This window comes from Lolium perenne, chromosome 5, assembly GCF_019359855.2.
Source record: "Lolium perenne isolate Kyuss_39 chromosome 5, Kyuss_2.0, whole genome shotgun sequence".
NCBI lineage: Eukaryota > Viridiplantae > Streptophyta > Magnoliopsida > Poales > Poaceae > Lolium > Lolium perenne.
Window position 1 is genome coordinate 102,432,910 of NC_067248.2, and position 21,789 is coordinate 102,454,698.

Sequence of the window (21,789 nt, forward strand, 5' to 3'; positions counted from 1 at the left end):
TCTTGTGTCCCCAACACACCTAATAGGTGCACTAGTTCGGCGAAGAGATAGTGAAATACAAGTGGTATGAATGAATATGAGCAGTAGTACGGTGCCAGAAAAGTGCTTGGCGCGTAGTTGACGATAGTAATATTGTAGGAAGTAAACATGCAGTAGTAACGCAGCAGTAGTAACGCAGTAAAACAGTAACAAGCAGTGATAGCAGTATTTAGGAACAAGGCCTAGGGATTACACTTTCACTAGTGGACACTCTCAACATTGATCACATAACAGAATAGATAAATGCATACTCTACACTTTTGTTGGATGATGAACACATTGCGTAGGATTACACGAACCCTCAATGCCGGAGTTAACAAGCTCCACAATAATGCTCATATTTTAGTAACCTTTAGTGTAAGATAGATCAAAAGACTAAACCAAGTACTAGCATAGCATGCACACTGTCACCTTCATGCATATGTAGGAGGAATAGATCACATCAATATTATCATAGCAATAGTTAACTTCGCAATCTACAAGAGATCATGATCATAGCATAAACCAAGTACTAACACGGTGCACACACTGTCACCTTTACACACGTGCAGGAGGAATAGAACTACTTTAATAACTTTGCTAGAGTAGCACATAGATAGTAGTGATACAAAACTCATATGAATCTCAATCATGTAAAGCAGCTCATGAGATCATTGTATTGAAGTACATAGGAGAGAGATTAACCACATAGCTACCGGTACAGCCCCGAGCCTCGATGGAGAACTACTCCCTCCTCATGGGAGCAGCAGCGGTGATGAAGATGGCGGTGGAGATGGCAGCGGTGTCAATGGAGAAGCCTTCCGGGGGCACTTCCCCGTCCGGCAGGGTGCCGGAACAGAGAATCCTGTCCCCCAGATCTTGGCTTCGCGATGGCGGCGGCTCTGGAAGGTTTTGCGTATCGTGGCTTCCTTCCTAAGGGTTTTCGATGCAGGGGCTTTAAATAGGCGAAGAGGCGGCGCAGGAGGGGCGAAGGGGCGACCACACCATAGGGTGGCGCGGGCCCAGCCCTGGCCGCGCCACCCTATCATCTGGGCCCACCAGGGCCCTCCTCTGGTGGCTCTCGGGTGTTCTGGATGCTTCCGGGCAAAATAGGAACCTGGGCGGTGATTTCGTCCAATTCCGAGAATATTTCGTTACTAGGATTTCTGAAACCAAAAACAGCAGAAAACAGGAACTGGCACTTCGGCATCTTGTTAATAGGTTAGTTCCAGAAAATGCACAAATATGACATAAAGTGTGCATAAAACATGTAGGTATCATCAATAAAGTAGCATGGAACATAAGAAATTATCGATACGTTGGAGACGTATCAGCATCCCCAAGCTTAGTTCTGCTCGTCCCGAGCAGGTAAAACGATAACAAAGATAATTTCTTAAGTGACATGCCATCATAACCTTGATCATACTATTGTAAGCATATGTAATGAATGCAGCGATCAAAACAATGGTAATGACATGAGTAAACAAATGAATCATAAAGCAAAGACTTTTCATGAATAGTACTTCAAGACAAGCATCAATAAGTCTTGCATAAGAGTTAACTCATAAAGCAATAAATCAAAGTAAAGGTATTGAAGCAACACAAAGGAAGATTAAGTTTCAGCGGTTGCTTTCAACTTATAACATGTATATCTCATGGATATTGTCAACATAAAGTAATATAACAAATGCAATATGCAAGTATGTAGGAATCAATGCACAGTTCACACAAGTGTTTGCTTCTTAAGGTGGAGGGAGATAGGTAAACTGACTCAACAATAAAAGTAAAAGAAAGGTCCTTCAAAGAGGAAAGCATCGATTGCTATATTTGTGCTAGAGCTTTTATTTTGAAAACATGAAACAATTTTGTCAACGGTAGTAATAAAGCATATGAGTTATGTAAATTATGTCTTACAAGTTGCAAGCCTCATGCATAGTATACTAATAGTGTCCGCACCTCGTCCTACTTAGCTTGGACTACCGGATCTTTGCATGCCATGTTTCAACCAAGTGTCACAAAGGGGTACCTCCATGCCGCCTGTACAAAGGTCTAAGGAGAATGCTCGCATTTTGGATTTCTCGCTTTTGATTATTCTCAACTTAGACATCCATACCGGGACAACATGGACAACAGGTAATGGACTCCTCTTAAATGCATAAGCATGTAGCAATGATTATTATTCTCATATGAGATTGAGGATATATGTCCAAAACTGAAACTTCAACCATGATTCATGGCTTTAGTTAGCGGCCCAATGTTCTTCTCTAACAATTTTGCATGCTCCAACCACTAAAATGATAGATCCTTCAGACAAGACGGACATGCATAGCAACTCACATGATATTCAACAATAGTTGATGGCGTTCCCCAGAAGCATGGTTATCGCACAACAAGCAACTTAATAAAATATAAAGTGCATAAGTACATATTCAATACTACGATAGTTTTTAAGGCTATTTTGTCCCATGAGCTATATATTGCAAAGGTGGATGATGGAATTTTAAAGGTAGCACTCAAGCAATTTACTTTGGAATGGCGGAGAAATACCATGTAGTAGGTAGGTATGGTGGACACAAATGGCATAGTGGTTGGCTCAAGGATTTTGGATGCATGAGAAGTATTCCCTCTCGATACAAGGTTTAGGCTAGCAAGGTTATTTGAAGCAAACTCAAGGATGAACCGGTGCAGCAAAACTCACATAAAAGACATATTGTAAACATTATAAGACTCTACACCGTCTTCCTTGTTGTTCAAAACTCAATACTAGATATTATCTAGACCTTAGAGAGACCAAATATGCAAACCAAATTTTAGCAAGCTCTATGTATTTCTTCATTAATGGGTGCAAAGTATATGATGCAAGAGCTTAAACATGAGCACAACAATTGCCAAGTATCACATTATCCAAGACATTTTACCAATTACTACATGTAGCATTTTCCAATTCCAACCATATAACAATTTAACGAAGAAGAAACTTCGCCATGAACATTATGAGTAAAGCCTAAGGACACATGTGTCCATATGCAACAGCGGAGCGTGTCTCTCTCCCACAAAGTGAATGCTAGGATCCATTTTATTCAAACAAAAACAAAAACAAAAACAAACCGACGCTCCAAGCAAAGAACACAAGATGTGATTGAATAAAAATATAGTTTCAGGGGAGGAACCTGATGATGTTGTCGATGAAGAAGCATCCCCAAGCTTAGACGCTTGAGTCTTCTTAAAATATGCAGGGGTGAACCACGGGGGCATCCCCAAGCTTAGAGCTTTCACTCCTCTTGATCATAGTATATCATACTCCTCTCTTGACCCTTGAAAACTTCCTTCACACCAAACTTCAAGCAAACTCATTAGAGGGTTAGTGCATAATCAAAAACTCACATGTTCAGAGGTGACACAATCATTCTTAACACTTCTGGACATTGCACAAAACTTCTGAAAGTTAATGGAACAAAGAAACCCATTCAACAAAGCAAAAGCGGCAATGCGAAATAAAAGGCAGAATCTGTCAAAAACAGAACAGTCCGTAAAGACGAATTTAAAGCTGGCACCAGACTTGCTCAAATGGAAAAACTCAAAACTAATGAAAGTTGCGTACATATCTGAGGATCACGCTCGTAAATTGGCAGATTTTTTCGAATTTTCTACAGAGGCCTGTGCCCAGATTCGTGACAGACAGCAATGCTGTTTCTGCGCAGCGATCCCAAATATAACATCAACTTTAACATAGAAACTTTACTTGGCACAAAAACATGATAAGGAGAGGTTGCTACAGTAGTAAACAACTTCCAAGACTCAACAAAACAAAAATTGCTGTAGTAAAATAAACACATGGGTTATCTCCCAAGAAGTTCTTTCTTTATAGCCATTAAGATGGGCTCAGCAGTTTTAATGATGCACTCGCAAGAAATAGAAGTTGAAACAAAAGAGAGCATCAAGAGGCAAATTCAAAACACATTTAAGTCTAACATGCTTCCTATGCATAGGAATCTTGTAAATAAACAAGTTCATGGAGAGCAAAGTAACAAGCATAGGAAGATAAAACAAGTGTAGCTTCAAAAATTTCAGCACATAGAGAGGTGTTTTAGTAACATGAAAATTTTTACAACCATATTTTCCTCTCTCATAATAACTTTCAGTATCATCATGAGCAAACTCAACAATATAACTATCACATAAAGCATTCTTATCATGAGTCTCATGCATAAAATTATTACTCTCCACATAGGCATAATCAATTTTATTAGTTGTAGTGGGAGCAAATTCAACAAAGTAGCTATCAAATATAGGAGGTATATTGTAATCATAATCAAATTTATCCTCCATAACAGGTGGTAACAAAAGACTACTATCATTATAATCATCATAAATGGGAGGCAAAGTATCATCAAAGTAAATTTTCTCCTCAATGCTTGGGGGACTAAAAATATCATGCTCATCAAAGCCAGCTTCCCCAAGCTTAGAATTTTCCATAGCATTAGCAACAATAGTGTTCAAAGCATTCATATTAATATGTTCCATGGGTTTTTTAATTTTCGCATCAAACCATCCATGTCTTAAATCAGGAAATAGAATAAGAAGCTCTTTGTTGTCCATTATGCCTAACTAGTGTAAACAAGAAACCAAATGTCGCAATTGCAGAGTCTAAAGGAAATAGCTTCGAGCACACACACAATGGCGCTTAAAAAGCATTACTGAACCGGAGTATGAGTGCCTTTTACCTTTCCTCCCGCAACGGCGCCTTAAAAGTGCTTGATGTCTACGGGTGCTTCTATTCTTGTAGACAGTGTTGGGCCTCCAAGAGCAGAGGTTTGTAGAACAGCAGCAAGTTTCCCTTAAGTGGATTACCCAAGGTTTATCGAACTCAGGGAGGAAGAGGTCAAAGATATCCCTCTCATGCAACCCTGCAACCACAAAGCAAGAAGTCTCTTGTGTCCCCAACACACCTAATAGGTGCACTAGTTCGGCGAAGAGATAGTGAAATACAAGTGGTATGAATGAATATGAGCAGTAGTACGGTGCCAGAAAAGTGCTTGGCGCGTAGTTGACGATAGTAATATTGTAGGAAGTAAACATGCAGTAGTAACGCAAATAATGTAGTAACGCAAAGAAATGCGAATAAGCAAAGTGATAGCAGTATTTAGGAACAAGGCCTAGGGATTACACTTTCACTAGTGGACACTCTCAACATTGATCACATAACAGAATAGATAAATGCATACTCTACACTTTTGTTGGATGATGAACACATTGCGTAGGATTACACGAACCCTCAATGCCGGAGTTAACAAGCTCCACAATAATGCTCATATTTTAGTAACCTTTAGTGTAAGATAGATCAAAAGACTAAACCAAGTACTAGCATAGCATGCACACTGTCACCTTCATGCATATGTAGGAGGAATAGATCACATCAATATTATCATAGCAATAGTTAACTTCGCAATCTACAAGAGATCATGATCATAGCATAAACCAAGTACTAACACGGTGCACACACTGTCACCTTTACACACGTGCAGGAGGAATAGAACTACTTTAATAACTTTGCTAGAGTAGCACATAGATAGTAGTGATACAAAACTCATATGAATCTCAATCATGTAAAGCAGCTCATGAGATCATTGTATTGAAGTACATAGGAGAGAGATTAACCACATAGCTACCGGTACAGCCCCGAGCCTCGATGGAGAACTACTCCCTCCTCATGGGAGCAGCAGCGGTGATGAAGATGGCGGTGGAGATGGCAGCGGTGTCAATGGAGAAGCCTTCCGGGGGCACTTCCCCGTCCGGCAGGGTGCCGAACAGAATCCTCGTCCCCAGATCTTGGCTTCGCGATGGCGGCGGCTCTGGAAGGTTTTGCGTATCGTGGCTTCCTTCCTAAGGGTTTTCGATGCAGGGGCTTTAAATAGGCGAAGAGGCGGCGCAGGAGGGGCGAAGGGGCGACCACACCATAGGGTGGCGCGGGCCCAGCCCTGGCCGCGCCACCCTATCATCTGGGCCCACCAGGGCCCTCCTCTGGTGGCTCTCGGGTGTTCTGGATGCTTCCGGGCAAAATAGGAACCTGGGCGGTGATTTCGTCCAATTCCGAGAATATTTTGTTACTAGGATTTCTGAAACCAAAAACAGCAGAAAACAGGAACTGGCACTTCGGCATCTTGTTAATAGGTTAGTTCCAGAAAATGCACAAATATGACATAAAGTGTGCATAAAACATGTAGGTATCATCAATAAAGTAGCATGGAACATAAGAAATTATCGATACGTTGGAGACGTATCAGTGGTCCGGTCAACCGGGCTGTGGACCGGGCTGTCCGGTCAGTGGTCCGGTCAACCGGGCTGTGGACCGGAAAACTGCGAAGTTTCCGGTTTCCGTCCGGTACGAGGGGCTTCCTCCGGTTGGCGTCTGGTTGGCGGCCGGTTGATCGGCTGTGGACCGGGCCGGCTGGCCGGTCCGGGGCCGGCCTGACCGGGTTCTCGACCGGCCCTGACTTCTTCTTCTCCTCTCGCGCATGCCTCCCGCTCCTCCCTCGCGCGTCCATGAGATATCTTCATGTCCAGCTCCATGTCCAGCTTCACGTCCATCTTCACGTCCAAATGCTTCCTCTCCTCCTCGTGCGATGCTTGTCTCCTCTTGATACCTGATGATACACAAGTAATAGGACTTAGGCAGTATAAAGTTCTCATCAATCAAAGTATCGTTTAGAAACAAGTTCACCTGTTGTTTAAGTAGCTTCGCACGAGCCCTTGTAATTGGTCCAATCCGAACTTCATTGGACTTGAGCTTCACAGCAGGTTCATCTTCATTTGTCAATGACGGAGGTAGTGGTGAAGTAGGGATGTCCTCATCATCTCCCCCCCCCCTTCAAAAGGCGTCGACCTCGACGCTCCAAGGTCTTCTCCGTCATATGGTGTCAAATCAGCAACATTGAAGGATTTACTGACACCAAACTCATCCTCTGGAAGATCTATCGAGTATGCATTGTCATTGATCTTGGCAAGCACTTTGTAAGGACCAGCACCCCGTGGCTTCAACTTAGACTTCCTCACCGTTGGGAACCTATCCTTGCGAAATGTACCTGCACCAAATCACTGTGCTTGAACAACATTTCCTTGCGCTTCTTGTTCTTCCGTGCAGCATTGCTCTTGCCTTTCTTCTCGATCAACTCTTTAGTCTTCACATGGATTTTCTTCACAAAATCTGCCCTCTTGGATGCCTCCATATTGACTCTCTCATGTATGGGCAAAGGCAACAAGTCAAGTGGAGTAATGGGTTTGAAACCATACACCACCTCAAAAGGACACAGCTCCGTGGTAGAGTGTACCGCCCTGTTGTAAGCAAACTCCACATGCGGCAAACACTCTTCCCACTCCTTCAGGTTCTTCTTGATCATGGATCTCAACAGTTGTGACAAGGTTCGATTCACCACCTCAGTTTGACCATCAGTTTGGGGATGACAAGTAGTACCGAATAGTAGCTTTGTCCCCAGCCTTTCTCCAAAGCGTCTTCCGTAAGTAGCTCATGAACTTTACATCACGATCGTAAACAATGGTCTTCGGGACTCCATGTAGTCGAACAATCTCCCCGAAAAACAGGTTAGCAATATGCGACGCATCGTCGCTTTTGTGGCAGTGCAATAAAGTGTGACATTTTAGAAAATCATCCACTACCACAAATATAGAATCATGGCCTCTTTTAGTACGCGGCAAACCCAACACAAAATCCATACTAATATCCTCCCAAGGTGTAGTAGGTGCCGGTAAAGGAGTATACAAACCGTGAGGCTTCAGCTTGGACTTGGACTTGTTGCAAGTAATGCACCTCTTCACATACCTGTCCACGTCCCGCCTCATCTTTGGCCAATAGAAGTGATCAGCGAGCATGAGTAGCGTCTTCTCACGCCCAAAGTGACCCATTAAACCTCCAGCATGAGATTCCTGCAATAAGAGCAAACGCACGTACGATTCTCGGGAACACATAGTTTGTTAGCTCTAAACAAGAACCCATCGTGTATGTGATATTTTTCCCATGCTTTACCAATAACACACAAGCGGTACGGTTCAGCAAAATCATGATCAATGATATAAATCACATAACACCTCTAATCCAGGAATTTTAACATCAAGATGAGTTAACAACATAGTTTTCCTAGATAGAGCATCAAGAACAATATTATCTTTTCCCTTCTTATGCTTAATAATGTACGGAAAAGACTCAATGAACTCAACCCACTTAGCAAGACGCCTATGCAAAGTAGATTGCGCTTTCAGATATTTCAAAGCTTCATGATCAGAATGTATGATAAATTCTTTTGGCCACAAGTAATGTTGCCAAACCTCAAGAACTCGAATTAAAGCATACAATTCTTTATCATATATTGGATAGTTCAACTTAGCACCAGATAATTTCTCCGACAAATATGCAATTGGGCGACCCTCTTGCATCAACACACCACCAATTCCAATACCACTAGCATCACATTCAATCTCAAATTGCTTATTGAAATCAGGAAGTGCAAGCAACGGTGCAGAAGTTAACAATCGTTTCAGTTCATCAAAAGCATGATCTTGGGCAACGCCCCACTCAAAAGCAACACCCTTTTTAGTCAATTCATTCAAAGGTGCAGCAATAGTAGAAAAATTGGGCACAAAACGGCGATAAAACCCAGCTAGACCATGAAAACTTCTAACTTGACTCACATTCATGGGAGTAGGCCAATTTTGAATAGCTTCAATTTTAGACACATCTACTTCGACTCCATGCTTAGAGACAACATAACCCAGAAATATGACCTTATCTTTGCAAAATGTGCACTTCTCAAGATTACCATAGAGTTTACTATCACGCAACACTTGCAAAACATGTCGAATATGTATAATATGATCAGATTCATTGCGGCTGTAGATTAATATGTCATCAAAATACACAACCACAAACTTGCCAATAAAATCACGCAAAACATGGTTCATCAGTCTCATGAAAGTGCTAGGTGCATTAGTCAAACCAAAAGGCATTACTAACCACTCATATAAACCAAATTTTGTTTTAAAGGCGGTTTTCCACTCATCCCCTTCTTTCATCCTAATTTGATGATAACCACTACGCAAATCAATTTTAGTGAAAACAGCAGCACCACTCAATTCATCTAGCATATCCTCTAAACGGGGAATAGGATGACGATATCGAATAGTAATGTTGTTTATCGCTCTACAATCTACGCACATACGCCATGTACCATCTTTCTTAGGAACAAGAATAACAGGAACAGCACAAGGACTAAGGCTTATGCGGATATAACCTTTGTCGAGTAGCGCTTGTACTTGCTTCTGTATCTCCTTCGTCTCTTCGGGATTCGTTCTATATGGCGCCCTATTGGGCAGCGATTGATACGGGGTGGCCTATGGACACCGCCGCCTCAAGACCGACAAGCCCTCCTCGTGGTCCAATGACACGAGCTCGAGCCCAAGCACTACGCCAAGAGGTGAATTCGCTCCTCTCTACCTATGACTTTGACACCCCCTTGGATGGCTTGCTACTTCATGCAAATACCCTATGTTCAATCAGGTACATCGACCAAGACACAAGCCATGGAGACCAAGGCGTTGGAGAGAGGGCTGGAAACGATGAAGACGGAGCTACAGCGCACAGGCCGGAACTTCCGCCCCCCAGGACCGGAACTTCCGCCAGATTCCCCAAGATACCCCCAAGATGCCTTCCACAGAAAAGCATCGGACCGGAACTTCCGCCCCGAGGGACCGGAACTTCCGCCCGGCCTGAACTTCCGCCCAAGTTCCGCCCAAGCTCCGAAAGTCCACGAAAAGGCCCCCGGATGTTACCGCAAGGAAATGGACGACTTTCGAACTTGCCGGAACTTGGCCGGAACTTCCGCCTGGCCGGAACTTCCGGCCCGGCCGGAACTTCCGCCCCTGACCGGAACTTCCGCCCAAGATGGCCGGAACTTCCGCCCCCGCGAACTTCAGCACAACAGCACTTTTCAGCATGTAACTTAACTCTTCGCCCCCACCTATAAATAGGCTAGTTGACTCAGATCTGAGATTAGACTTGATTTGAAAGAAAACCTGAGCTTAGCTCACCCTTGTGGGAACCCTACCTTGATCTATGATCTTGTATCGCCACCCGGGCTCCTATCGACTCGTGAAGATCTCTTTGGTGACTTCTACCGTTTGTTTGATCTTTTGCTTGCACTTCTACCTATTTGGTCTTTTGCTTGCACTTCCATCAAACCTTCCGGTCTTTTCACCCTTCTAGATCTCCCGAGCTTCGATTAGTCGATCTCTTTGCGGGACTTCTACCGGAAGGTCTTTTCCTGCAATCTCTATCGAGTTGGTGTTTCGAGCCAACGAGGGAAAACTCGAATTGTATCCGTGTGTGTGTGTATCCCCGCGTTTCCCCCCACGTGTTCATCGCGTTCATCCACCTACCCCCACGAATCCCTTCAAATCCGTGAAGATCGGGCACATCCCTGGGCTTAGCCCTTATCATATGGTATCAAGAGCTCCTTGGTTGCCACGGATTTGACCCCCACACCCACCAATTCCACCAATTTCGCCCAAAAAATTTTCCAAAAAATTTTCCCAAAAAATAGCCCCAAATTGGCCTTGGTTGGATCTCGCGATTTGTTGAGTTTTTGGTGGTTTTGGTCCAATAGAAACTTGTCTTTGGTGTTGATCTGCAATTCCCCCACCTTCCCACCGCTCTTAGTGCCAAATTTTCCACGAATTCGAAGATTTTCGGCCCGGATTTCCGCCCAAATCGAAGAACAGCCCGCAGATCTGATTGCGACCGGAAGTTCCGCCCTGACGACCGGAAGTTCCGCCCCCGGACCGGAAGTTCCGCCCCTCAGGACCGGAAGTTCCGCCTGGCCGAAATTTTGACAGCTTTCTTCGTTTTTCGTTTTGGCACTAACCCCTTGTGTTTGGACTTCGTTGTGTGTGCCATTTCAGCTACCACTAAGCTTCCGCAACATCATCAACGACGACGGCACCCCGAGGATCCAAGCGGTTCACTTGACACCTTCCACCATAGCAAGTTCAACATCGTCGGCCACCGTCATCAAGTGGTATAACTTGCACCTAACTTGTAGCCTTAGCTTCCTTTGCGTACCTTTCCTATTGAGAGTGGCTTTCTAGTGTTGCGAAGCATTGCGCAAGCGTCCCGACCGTGAGGGTGTGCGTGTGTTGAGCAAAGCTACGAAGCAAGCTCGTGTGAAAAGATAGACAAAAGAAGTGTGACATACTTACATAGGTAGTGAGAAAAGAAAGCTTCTAAGCATACAAAAAAAAAGGAGAAAAAGAAAAAGAAAAAGAGTGTGAGTGACACCTATACACAAAAGAGTCCAAAGCTTATAAGCAAAAGAGAGAAAAGAGAAGAGAGGCGTCTTGCGCAAATCTTGTTGCTTCTCAATTTTGCAACCAAGCCACGGTCTCTCTTGCGTTAGCGTGACACCGAGCTAGTAGTCTTCGTTAGGACCATTTTTGTTCGTGCTCATTTTCCGTCGCGCTAACCCCATTTTGTCCCACGCGTGTGTTCCACCTTGTGTATGCCTTTTGTGATCACCGCCTTTGACTTGTGACTTTTGGATTTTACCCACTTTTGACAATAGACTTTTCGTTTGGTTCTTCCATTTGGCTTTCCACACCCATACCTAACACCATATAGAGTTTTGTTTTGTGTGTGTGCATACATATCGGTTGTTCCTCGACTTGAAACACCTTTTCGATTTTGGTTTGCAAGTTTTGACACTCTTGGTAGTCTTTCCTAACCACCCACCACATAGTTCTTGTTTTAGTTGTAACCATGTCTAGTGGAGAAGGGAACCAACTACCGATGACGCGGCACCAACATTGGATAGCTACTCAAGCCGTCCACGCCAAGCTCAATCAATTTGAAGCCATGCTCAAGGATACCAACGTCCGCCATGAAGAAAGAGCTCAAGTGCAAAGGATTGACCTCAACAATCAAGTTCAAGAGCTCAATGAGAAGATTGAAACTCAAGGCAATGAGTTGAAGGCAACACTTGCCATACAAGGTCAAGAAACAAGAGAAATGAAGACGGCGTTGGACAACATCCTTCATACACTCAACCGCCAAGAAGATAGAAGACAACATTCAAGGTCTTCGCGCTCCCATAGCTCAAGGTCACGAGCTCCTACATCGTCGCATCATGATTCCAATCAAGACCCACGCCACCATAATGTGGATGCTCAAGTGCTTCAACAACAAGCTCAAGAAGCGGAGCAAGCACGACTTCGCCTTGTCCAAGAACGTCTACGCCTTGAAGAAGAACGCATTCAACAAGAACATCTCCATGCTCAATTCCAAGAGGAACAACAACGTCTTCGCCATGATCAAGATCTCCTTCATGCACGTGAGCAAGAAAGGCTCCGCCAAGAGCAAGATGCACGTCATCATCAAGGGCAACCTCGCCCATCTCAAGTGGCCAATGCTCAAAGGCACCACCATAATGCCGAACAAGAAGTGAACCAAGACCGCCGCATCATCAATATTGATCAACATCCGCGTGATAGGGCACCACGCCGTCAAGGTCAAGACAACCGTCGTCATCATGATGATCGCCCTCATGGTAGAAGACCCCCTCATCAAGCACGAGATGTTGAAATGGAGGAAGACTCAAATCATCACCAAGCATCAAGTGAAGAAAGTGTGAGGCCTCATCAACGCCACAACAATGATGATCAAGATGAAGGTCATGGAAGACCACCTCCTCCTCAACAACAAAGAAACAACAATGAAGATGCTCAAGGTCCACAACCTCAACCTCAACAACGCCAAGCTCATGGTGAAGAAAGACCACCTCCTAGACGCAATGACCGCAATGAGGAAGAAATCTTTGGGAAGCTCAAATTCACCATGCCCAAGTTCCAAGGAGAGGAAGATCCCGACGCATACTTGTCTTGGGTCCTCAAGGTTGATAAGATATTCCGCATCCACAACTTCTCCGAAGCAAAGAAAGTTGCCATGGCATCACTTGAGTTTGAAGGATATGCAAATGCTTGGTGGGAAGAGGTAAACAAGAAGCGTGAGAAGGAAGACTTAGCACCCATTGACACATGGGAAGAGATGCAAGAAGTCATGCACACCCGCTTTGTCCCAACTCACCACAAGCGTGACCTTTTCAACAAGCTCACTCAACTCAAGCAAAGCTACAAGTCCGTTGAGGAATATTACAAGGAGATGCACATGACCATGATGAGTGCAAATGTGGATGAGCGAGAAGAGCAAACTATGGCAAGATTCTTGAATGGCTTGAACATCCCCGTCAAGAGGATAGTGGAATTCTTGCCTTACAAAAACATGGTTGAGCTACTCCACCAAGCAACAAGGGCCGAGCGCCAAGTGCGAGAAGACCTAGCAAGTGCAAAGACAAAGACCTTCTTCGCCGCAACAAATGCCATGAATGCATCCTCAAGCATCAAGAACACAAATGCACTTGCCTCCAAGGATACTCCAAAGCAAGCAAGAAGCGCCATCAAGACAACAAGCTTCAAGCCGGAGCAATCAACCATGTCCTCCAAAGCTTCCACCGGATCTAGTAACATCACTTGTTTCAAATGTGGTGCTCAAGGACATAAATCCTTTGAATGCAAGAACACAAGAGTTATGATCACTCGAGATGATGGAGATGTGGAGTACTTGAGTGAAGGAGAATATGAAGCCTTGGTACAAGCCGCAACCTCTCATGAAGAAGATGACTTGGAAGACCAAGAGCAAGTCCTATGTGTGCATGATGCAAGCCCTTCTCTTGTGGTGACCAAAGTGTTGACAACCCATGCACTTCCAAATGAAGACCAAAGGTGCAATATCTTCCAAACAAGAGCCGGAATCAATGGCAAGTCAATAAAGGTTATCATCGATGGAGGGAGTTGCCACAATCTTGCAAGCACCGAACTATGCACCAAGCTCAACCTCCCGCTCCGGAAACACCCCCATCCCTACCATGTGCAATGGCTAAGTGACAATGGAAATGTGAAGATCCAACACACCGTCACGATATCCTTCAAGATTGGCGCCTATGAAGACACCATTGATTGTGACGTCGTGCCTATGACGGTGTGCCACATGTTACTTGGTCGCCCTTGGCAATATGACAAGAAAGCCAACCATGATGGCTACACAAACGCCTATAGCTTCAAGGTCAACGACAAGACCTACATCCTACGCCCAATGACTCCTAGCCAAGTAATTGCGGACAATGCAAAGGCTTTAGCGAGGGCTAAGGAAGCCACCATTACTAGTGAGATGAGAGGTGAGAGAGTGATCCACCAAAAAGAGAGTGAGCGCCACAAGCCATATATGAGTGAGATGAAGAGTGTTCTCCTAGCTACCAAGAGTGAGATGAGAGAAGTGCACCACAACCCATCCACCACTCTACACTACGTGCTCATTTGCAAGGGCCCCTCGGAGGAGACTAACGACTTAACCAACATTCCTTCGTCTTTGTTGTCTCTTTTGAAGGATTTCCAAGACGTCTTCCCCGACGAGCTACCTCATGGACTACCACCGCTTCGGGGCATCGAGCACCGCATCGACCTCATACCCGGCGCTCCCCTTCCAAACCGAGCCGCCTACCGCACCAACCCCGAAGACACAAAGGAGATTCAACGCCAAATACAAGACCTCCTCGCAAAAGGGTACGTTCGAGAAAGCCTTAGCCCTTGCGCCGTTCCCGTGATTCTTGTGCCTAAACCGGATGAGACGCAACGGATGTGTATGGATTGTAGACCGATCAATGCCATTACCGTCCGTTATCGCCATCCCATTCCGCGTTTAGACGATATGTTGGATGAATTGAGTGGTGCCACGATTTTCTCTAAAATTGATTTGCGTAGTGGCTACCACCAAATTCGCATGGCAATAGGTGATGAATGGAAGACGGCATTCAAGACCAAACTTGGTCTCTATGAATGGCTTGTCATGCCATTTGGTCTTTCAAATGCTCCATCTACTTTCATGCGCCTTCATGAATCACATCTTGCGACCTCTCATTGGCAAGAGTGTGGTTGTCTATTTCGATGACATTCTCATTTATAGCAAAAACCTCGAGGACCATGTGCAACATGTGAGAGAAGTCTTGTGCATCTTGCGTCATGAAAAGCTTTATGCTAACCTCCCCAAGTGCACTTTTGCTCAAAACAAGTTGGTTTTTCTTGGTTTTGTGGTTTCCGCCAACGGGATTGAAGTTGATTCTTCCAAAGTTGAGGCCATCCACAATTGGCCCACTCCCACAAATGTTGGTCAAGTTCGAAGCTTCCATGGACTAGCCGGATTTTACCGCCGTTTTGTGAAAGATTTTAGCACCATCGCTTGCCCTTTAAACGAGCTTACCAAAAAGAATGTTCCGTTTGTTTGGGGCAACGCACAACAAAAAGCTTTTGATGAATTGAAAAAGAGACTCACCGAGGCACCACTCCTTGCTCTTCCCGATTTTGCTAAAACATTTGAGATAGAATGTGACGCAAGTGGCCTTGGAATCGGTGGTGTCCTCATGCAAAATGGAAAACCCGTGGCATATTATAGTGAGAAGTTGGATGGCGCACGCCTCAACTATCCTATTTATGACAAGGAACTTTACGCTTTAGTTCGTGTTCTTGAAGTTTGGCAACACTATCTTTGGCCAAAAGAGTTCATCATTCACTCCGACCATGAATCTTTGAAGTATTTGAAAAGTCAACAAACTTTGAACAAAAGACATGCAAAATGGGTTGAGTTCATTGAGTCCTTTCCATATGTAATAAAATACAAGAGGGGCAAGGACAATGTCGTAGCGGATGCCCTTTCCCGCAAGCTCACCCTTTTACTAACTCGTTTGGATTTCCATGTGTTGGGTCTTGATGAAATCAAAGAACAATATGCCTCCGATACTTTCTTTGGCCCAATTTTTGCAAAGTGTTCCATTGAAAAGGGCATCGATGATTTCTATTTGCACCAAGGATTCTTGTTTAAGGGCAACAAACTTTGTGTTCCAATGTCCTCGCTTCGCCTTTTGCTCTTACAAGAATCGCATGGTGGTGGTCTCATGGGTCACTTTGGACGAGAGAAGACATATGCCATGCTATCCACTCACTACTATTGGCCAAGAATGTACCGAGACGTGGAACGCCTTTGCCGCCGGTGCACAACATGCTTACAAGCTAAGTCCTCTTCCAATCCATGTGGTCTTTATACACCTTTGCCTATTCCTTATGCTCCTTGGTCCGATATAAGCATGGACTTTGTACTAGGTTTACCTCGAACTAAATATGGTCATGATTCAATCTTTGTGGTAGTGGATAGATTCTCAAAAATGGCTCATTTTATACCATGTTCCCGAACGGATGATGCTTCACACATTGCTTCCTTGTTTTTTAGGGAAATTGTGAGACTCCACGGTGTACCAAGAAGCATTGTCTCCGACCGAGACGTCAAGTTCATGAGTTATCTTTGGAAGACACTAATGGCCAAGTTCAACGTCAAGCTTTTGTTCTCATCATCATCGCACCCCCAAACCGATGGGCAAACCGAAGTGGTGAACCGAAGCCTCTCCACACTACTACGAGTCCTTGTCAAGAAGAATTTGAAAGCATGGGAAGATTGCATCCCACATGCGGAGTTTGCCTACAACCGCGCCAAGCACTCCACAACAATGAGAAGCCCATTCATGGTTGTCTACGGGTTTGAACCACCTACGGCGATTGACCTCCTACCTCTTCCGCTACATGAGCAAGTGAACATGGACATCGACAAGCGAGCACAATACATGAAGAAACTCCATGAAGACACAAGGGCAACGATCGAGCAACAAGTTCTCCGTCAAGCCACAAGACTAAACTTGAAGAAAAAGGCACGGATCTTCAATGAAGGCGACCTAGTGTGGATACACCTTCGCAAGGACCGCTTCCCTCAAGAAAGAAACTCCAAACTCAAGCCTCGAGGTGATGGTCCCTTCAAGGTCCTCAAGCGCATCAACGACAACGCCTACGTCATCGACATACCAACATCCAAGTACTTGGTGAGCAACACATTCAATGTGTCCGACCTTTCACCATATCATGGAGATGAGGAGAACTTAGAGTCGAGGACGACTCTTTCCCAAGGGGGGGGAGATGATACGGGGTGGCCTATGGACACCGCCGCCTCAAGACCGACAAGCCCTCCTCGTGGTCCAATGACACGAGCTCGAGCCCAAGCACTACGCCAAGAGGTGAATTCGCTCCTCTCTACCTATGACTTTGACACCCCCTTGGATGGCTTGCTACTTCATGCAAATACCCTATGTTCAATCAGGTACATCGACCAAGACACAAGCCATGGAGACCAAGGCGTTGGAGAGAGGGCTGGAAACGATGAAGACGGAGCTACAGCGCACAGGCCGGAACTTCCGCCCCCCAGGACCGGAACTTCCGGCCAGATTCCCCCAAGATACCCCCAAGATGCCTTCCAGCGCGCAGAAAGCATCGGACCGAACTTCCGCCCCGAGGGACCGGAACTTCCGCCGGTCGGAACTTCCGCCCAAGTTCCGCCCAAGCTCCGAAAGTCCACGAAAGGCCCCTGGATGTTACCGCAAGGAAATGGACGACTTTCGGAACTTGGCCGGAACTTGGCCGGAACTTCCGGCCTGGCGGAACTTCCGCCCCCAGACCGGAACTTCCGCCCCTGACCGGAACTTCCGCCCAAGATGGCCGGAACTTCCGCCCCCGCGAACTTCAGCACAACAGCACTTTTCAGCATGTAACTTAACTCTTCGCCCCCACCTATAAATAGGCTAGTTGACTCAGATCTGAGATTAGACTTGATTTGAAAGAAAACCTGAGCTTAGCTCACCCTTGTGGGAACCCTACCTTGATCTATGATCTTGTATCGCCACCCGGGCTCCTATCGACTCGTGAAGATCTCTTTGGTGACTTCTACCGTTTGTTTGATCTTTTGCTTGCACTTCTACCTATTTGGTCTTTTGCTTGCACTTCCATCAAACCTTCCGGTCTTTTCACCCTTCTAGATCTCCCGAGCTTCGATTAGTCGATCTCTTTGCGGGACTTCTACCGGAAGGTCTTTTCCTGCAATCTCTATCGAGTTGGTGTTTCGAGCCAACGAGGGAAAACTCGAATTGTATCCGTGTGTGTGTGTATCCCCGCGTTTCCCCCCACGTGTTCATCGCGTTCATCCACCTACCCCCACGAATCCCTTCAAATCCGTGAAGATCGGGCACATCCCTGGGCTTAGCCCTTATCAGCGATGCTCCGGGGATCAAGTCAATTTGATGCTCAATACCTCGCAATGGTGGAAGTCCTGCGGGTACCTCTTCCGGAAACACGTCACTGAATTCCTGCAAAACATTAGAAACACCAAGAGGAAGAGGGGTCATGTCGTTAGAAACTAAAACCGTACCCTTGTACATGAGCACAATAGGCATGGCTGTAGGATCCTCACAAAATTCTCTCATGTCTTGTTTGGTGGCTAATGAGACTAAGGAATTCACTCTCTCACTTTTCGTTATATCACTCACGGCATTACAATTCTCTCGCCTATCTATGGATGCATCCTCCAAGTTTACTTCAATCTTCTGACGAGACTCATTGACAATTTGCTGTGGTGACATAGGCTGTAAGTTAATTTTCTTGCCCTTGAACTCCAAGTGATATGTATTGGCGCGGCCATTGTGTTGCACAGAACGGTCATAGAGCCATGGCCGGCCCAACAGTAGATGAAAAACCGTCATAGGAACCACATCAAAGTCAATGAAATCCTTATACGGCCCAATCTCAAAATCAACACGGACCATGTGGCTCACCTTCATCTCACCATTATTGCTCAACCACTGAATATAATATGGATGCGGGTGCGGTAGATACTTCAGTTTCAGCTTGGCACATAACTCTTTGCTTGCTAAATTGCGACAACTTCCGCCATCAATAATAACCTTGCAAGCTTTATCAGGACCAACAAGTGCCTTTGTTTGGAACAAATTGCAGCGTTGCGTAGATGCACTAGGCTGCACATTGAGAACACGCTGTGAGACAACTATAGTTTGAGCCTCTGAAGGATAAGCATCAAAACTATCGCTGTCATAATCATCATCTTCCGGAGCATCCGGATCAGCATCGTCTCCAGTTTCATATTCATTGTCCTCATTAATGATCATAACTTTGCGGTTAGGACAATCCTTCTTGAAGTGACCCTTGCCACCACATGTATGACAAAGCATATCACGGTTGCGCGCTGTAGAAATACTAGAACCAGCTCCACTTGCTGCACGGACAGGCCTCTTTGTGTTGGACACATTGGATACCGGCTTGCTAAACGAAGAAGGAACATCCGTAGGACGCGTAGATGGCGCCGTAGAAGGTGGCGGCCTAGGCGTGTAGCGCCCTGCGCTCGTAGCACGGCCCTCTCGTTGCGCTTCTTCAGCCAACTGTGACTCAGCTTCTCTTGCATGATGTAGCAACTCATTCATTGTAGCATATTTGTGATGACGCACAATGCCTTTGATATTAAACTTGAGCCCATTGAGAAAACGCTGCAGTGTCATCTCCAAAGACTCACGGACACGGGCACGCTGCATAAGCATCTCCATCTCCATATAATAAGCATCAACTGTCATAACACCTTGCTTCAATTGGGTCAACTTATCAAACACAGAACGCAAGTAATTGGTAGGAACAAAACGAGCTCTCATCGCCGCCTTCATAGTACGCCAAGTGATAATAGGCAGCTCACCATCTTCTTCTCGATCCTGAACAAGAGCATCCCACCAACGCAATGCGTAGCCATCAAATTCAGAGGAAGCAAGTTTGATCTTCCTATCTTCAGTATAATCAGGATGTAAACGCCATAATCTCTCAATCTTCAGCTCCCATGTAAGATATTCTTCAACATCAGTACCTCCTTCAAATCTGGGAATTGAGAACTTGGGCTTACCCAAACCATCGTCTTGTTGTTGAGGAACACGGCGGGCTCCAATGTCAACAAAACCGCGATTGACTCCACGTGGAAGACCACGACCAACACCACGTCCCATGCCTTGAGCAGCAGCAGCATCCGCATTGTCACCATTGACACTGCCATCTTCATCAAGCGGTTGTTGTGGTTGTTGTTGTACCATAGTACGGATATCCTGGACAGCTTGAGTCAAAGTATTCATAGATGCTTGAAGAGTCGTCATCGATGTTTGAACGGTGTTAATAGCCGTAGTAGCCTCATCGACCTTCAAGTTGACACCCTGAATTTCAGTATCAAATGTCTCCGTATTAACACGAAGTTGACGTGTGAGGTGATCACGCAGAGCCTCATATTCACGCCAAGTAACTGGTGTATCGTCGGGCTTTTTCTGCATCACATCAAACTCAGAAGAAGACATGATTAGTAGGTTAGTGCACTAAACAAAAATCTTTGGTGGTACTCTCACAACTCACTCAAAACTGATAAGAAAGGTGAATCTTACCGCTCCAAAGTGAATTAGTATTGCTTACCACTTGGATTGACGGACTAGTGCACGGATGTAGCGAAGCGAATATCAAGGGTATAAGAACAATCACACGACTAAGCAGGATATATGTGGGGCTGTAGGTAGGGTACCTATTTGCACCAATAACAAGCTCTAGCGCTGACCGTAGACAACCACAAGATACTCACACAAGGCGATAAACGGGGCAATGCAACTATATGTGGGAAAAGTTGCAATGCACTAGAGAGACGCTAGCAAAGCTCAACGAGACAGGCACAAGATTGCTCAACTACGGGTGCAGTAAAGTAAACTTAGGCCTTCACTTGATTCAACTAGCACTTCACTTTTCTTTTTGGATTTTTCTTTTTGTATAACACACACAACTATGTAGCTCTTTTTGCTTCTTTTTTTTGTGATATATGACACAACTCCTGGATAACACGGCCAACAAAATATGCAAAGCACCAAAACCCTAACGAGCAGCCTGTCGAGCGGTAAAACTAGTCTCTTCTGGGGAAGTTCCTAGTCACTTTATATCGATAGGCTGTGTCTATGGTTGGGAACAAGCACACTGTACGCTATGTGGACTCGGAGTAACAAAACTGACACACTATGATAAACTAGATGATAGAGAAAACACAAACCCTAACAATTCTACTAGATGAAAGATAAAGATACGCAAAAACAACGACGAAAAGCAACTAAAACTCGAAATTAGTGCAAGCTATGGCTATGGCAAACCCTAACCCTAATATTTTTGGCTTTTTCTGTATAGGAAACACTCACAACTCAACTATGGGGTGGATTGTGGATGGCTTACCGAGGAAAACTGGAAATCTGATACCAAGATGATAAGGGGTTGCCCGATCTTCTCAGTAAGCGACGGTGGTGATGAACACGATGATGTATGCAGCGGATGGAATCGATGATATGGTGTAGATAACTTGTATGACGCCGATGAAGTCTCTCGATTGATTCCTGTAGCCAATGCAACAGATCTCAACCCTGCAAGATATTCGCAACTCCACACACTTGCGCACGTAGCCGCCGACCACGAAGCGGTAGATTGCAATCTTCTAATCCCCAATGGAACAACAGATCACACAAACTTTCAGTAGCATAAAACTCCAGATCGCAACGAATTGGAGAGTTGGGGAACAATAGTTTTGCTTAGCAAACAACTATGAACTAGGGTTTATCTTAAACGTGGTCTAAAGCAGCTAGGGGGTCGTCCAAGGCACTTATATAGGCGTCCGGGATGAGTTCTGGTCGAAAAGATACAAGAATAACCGACCCAGAATAGATC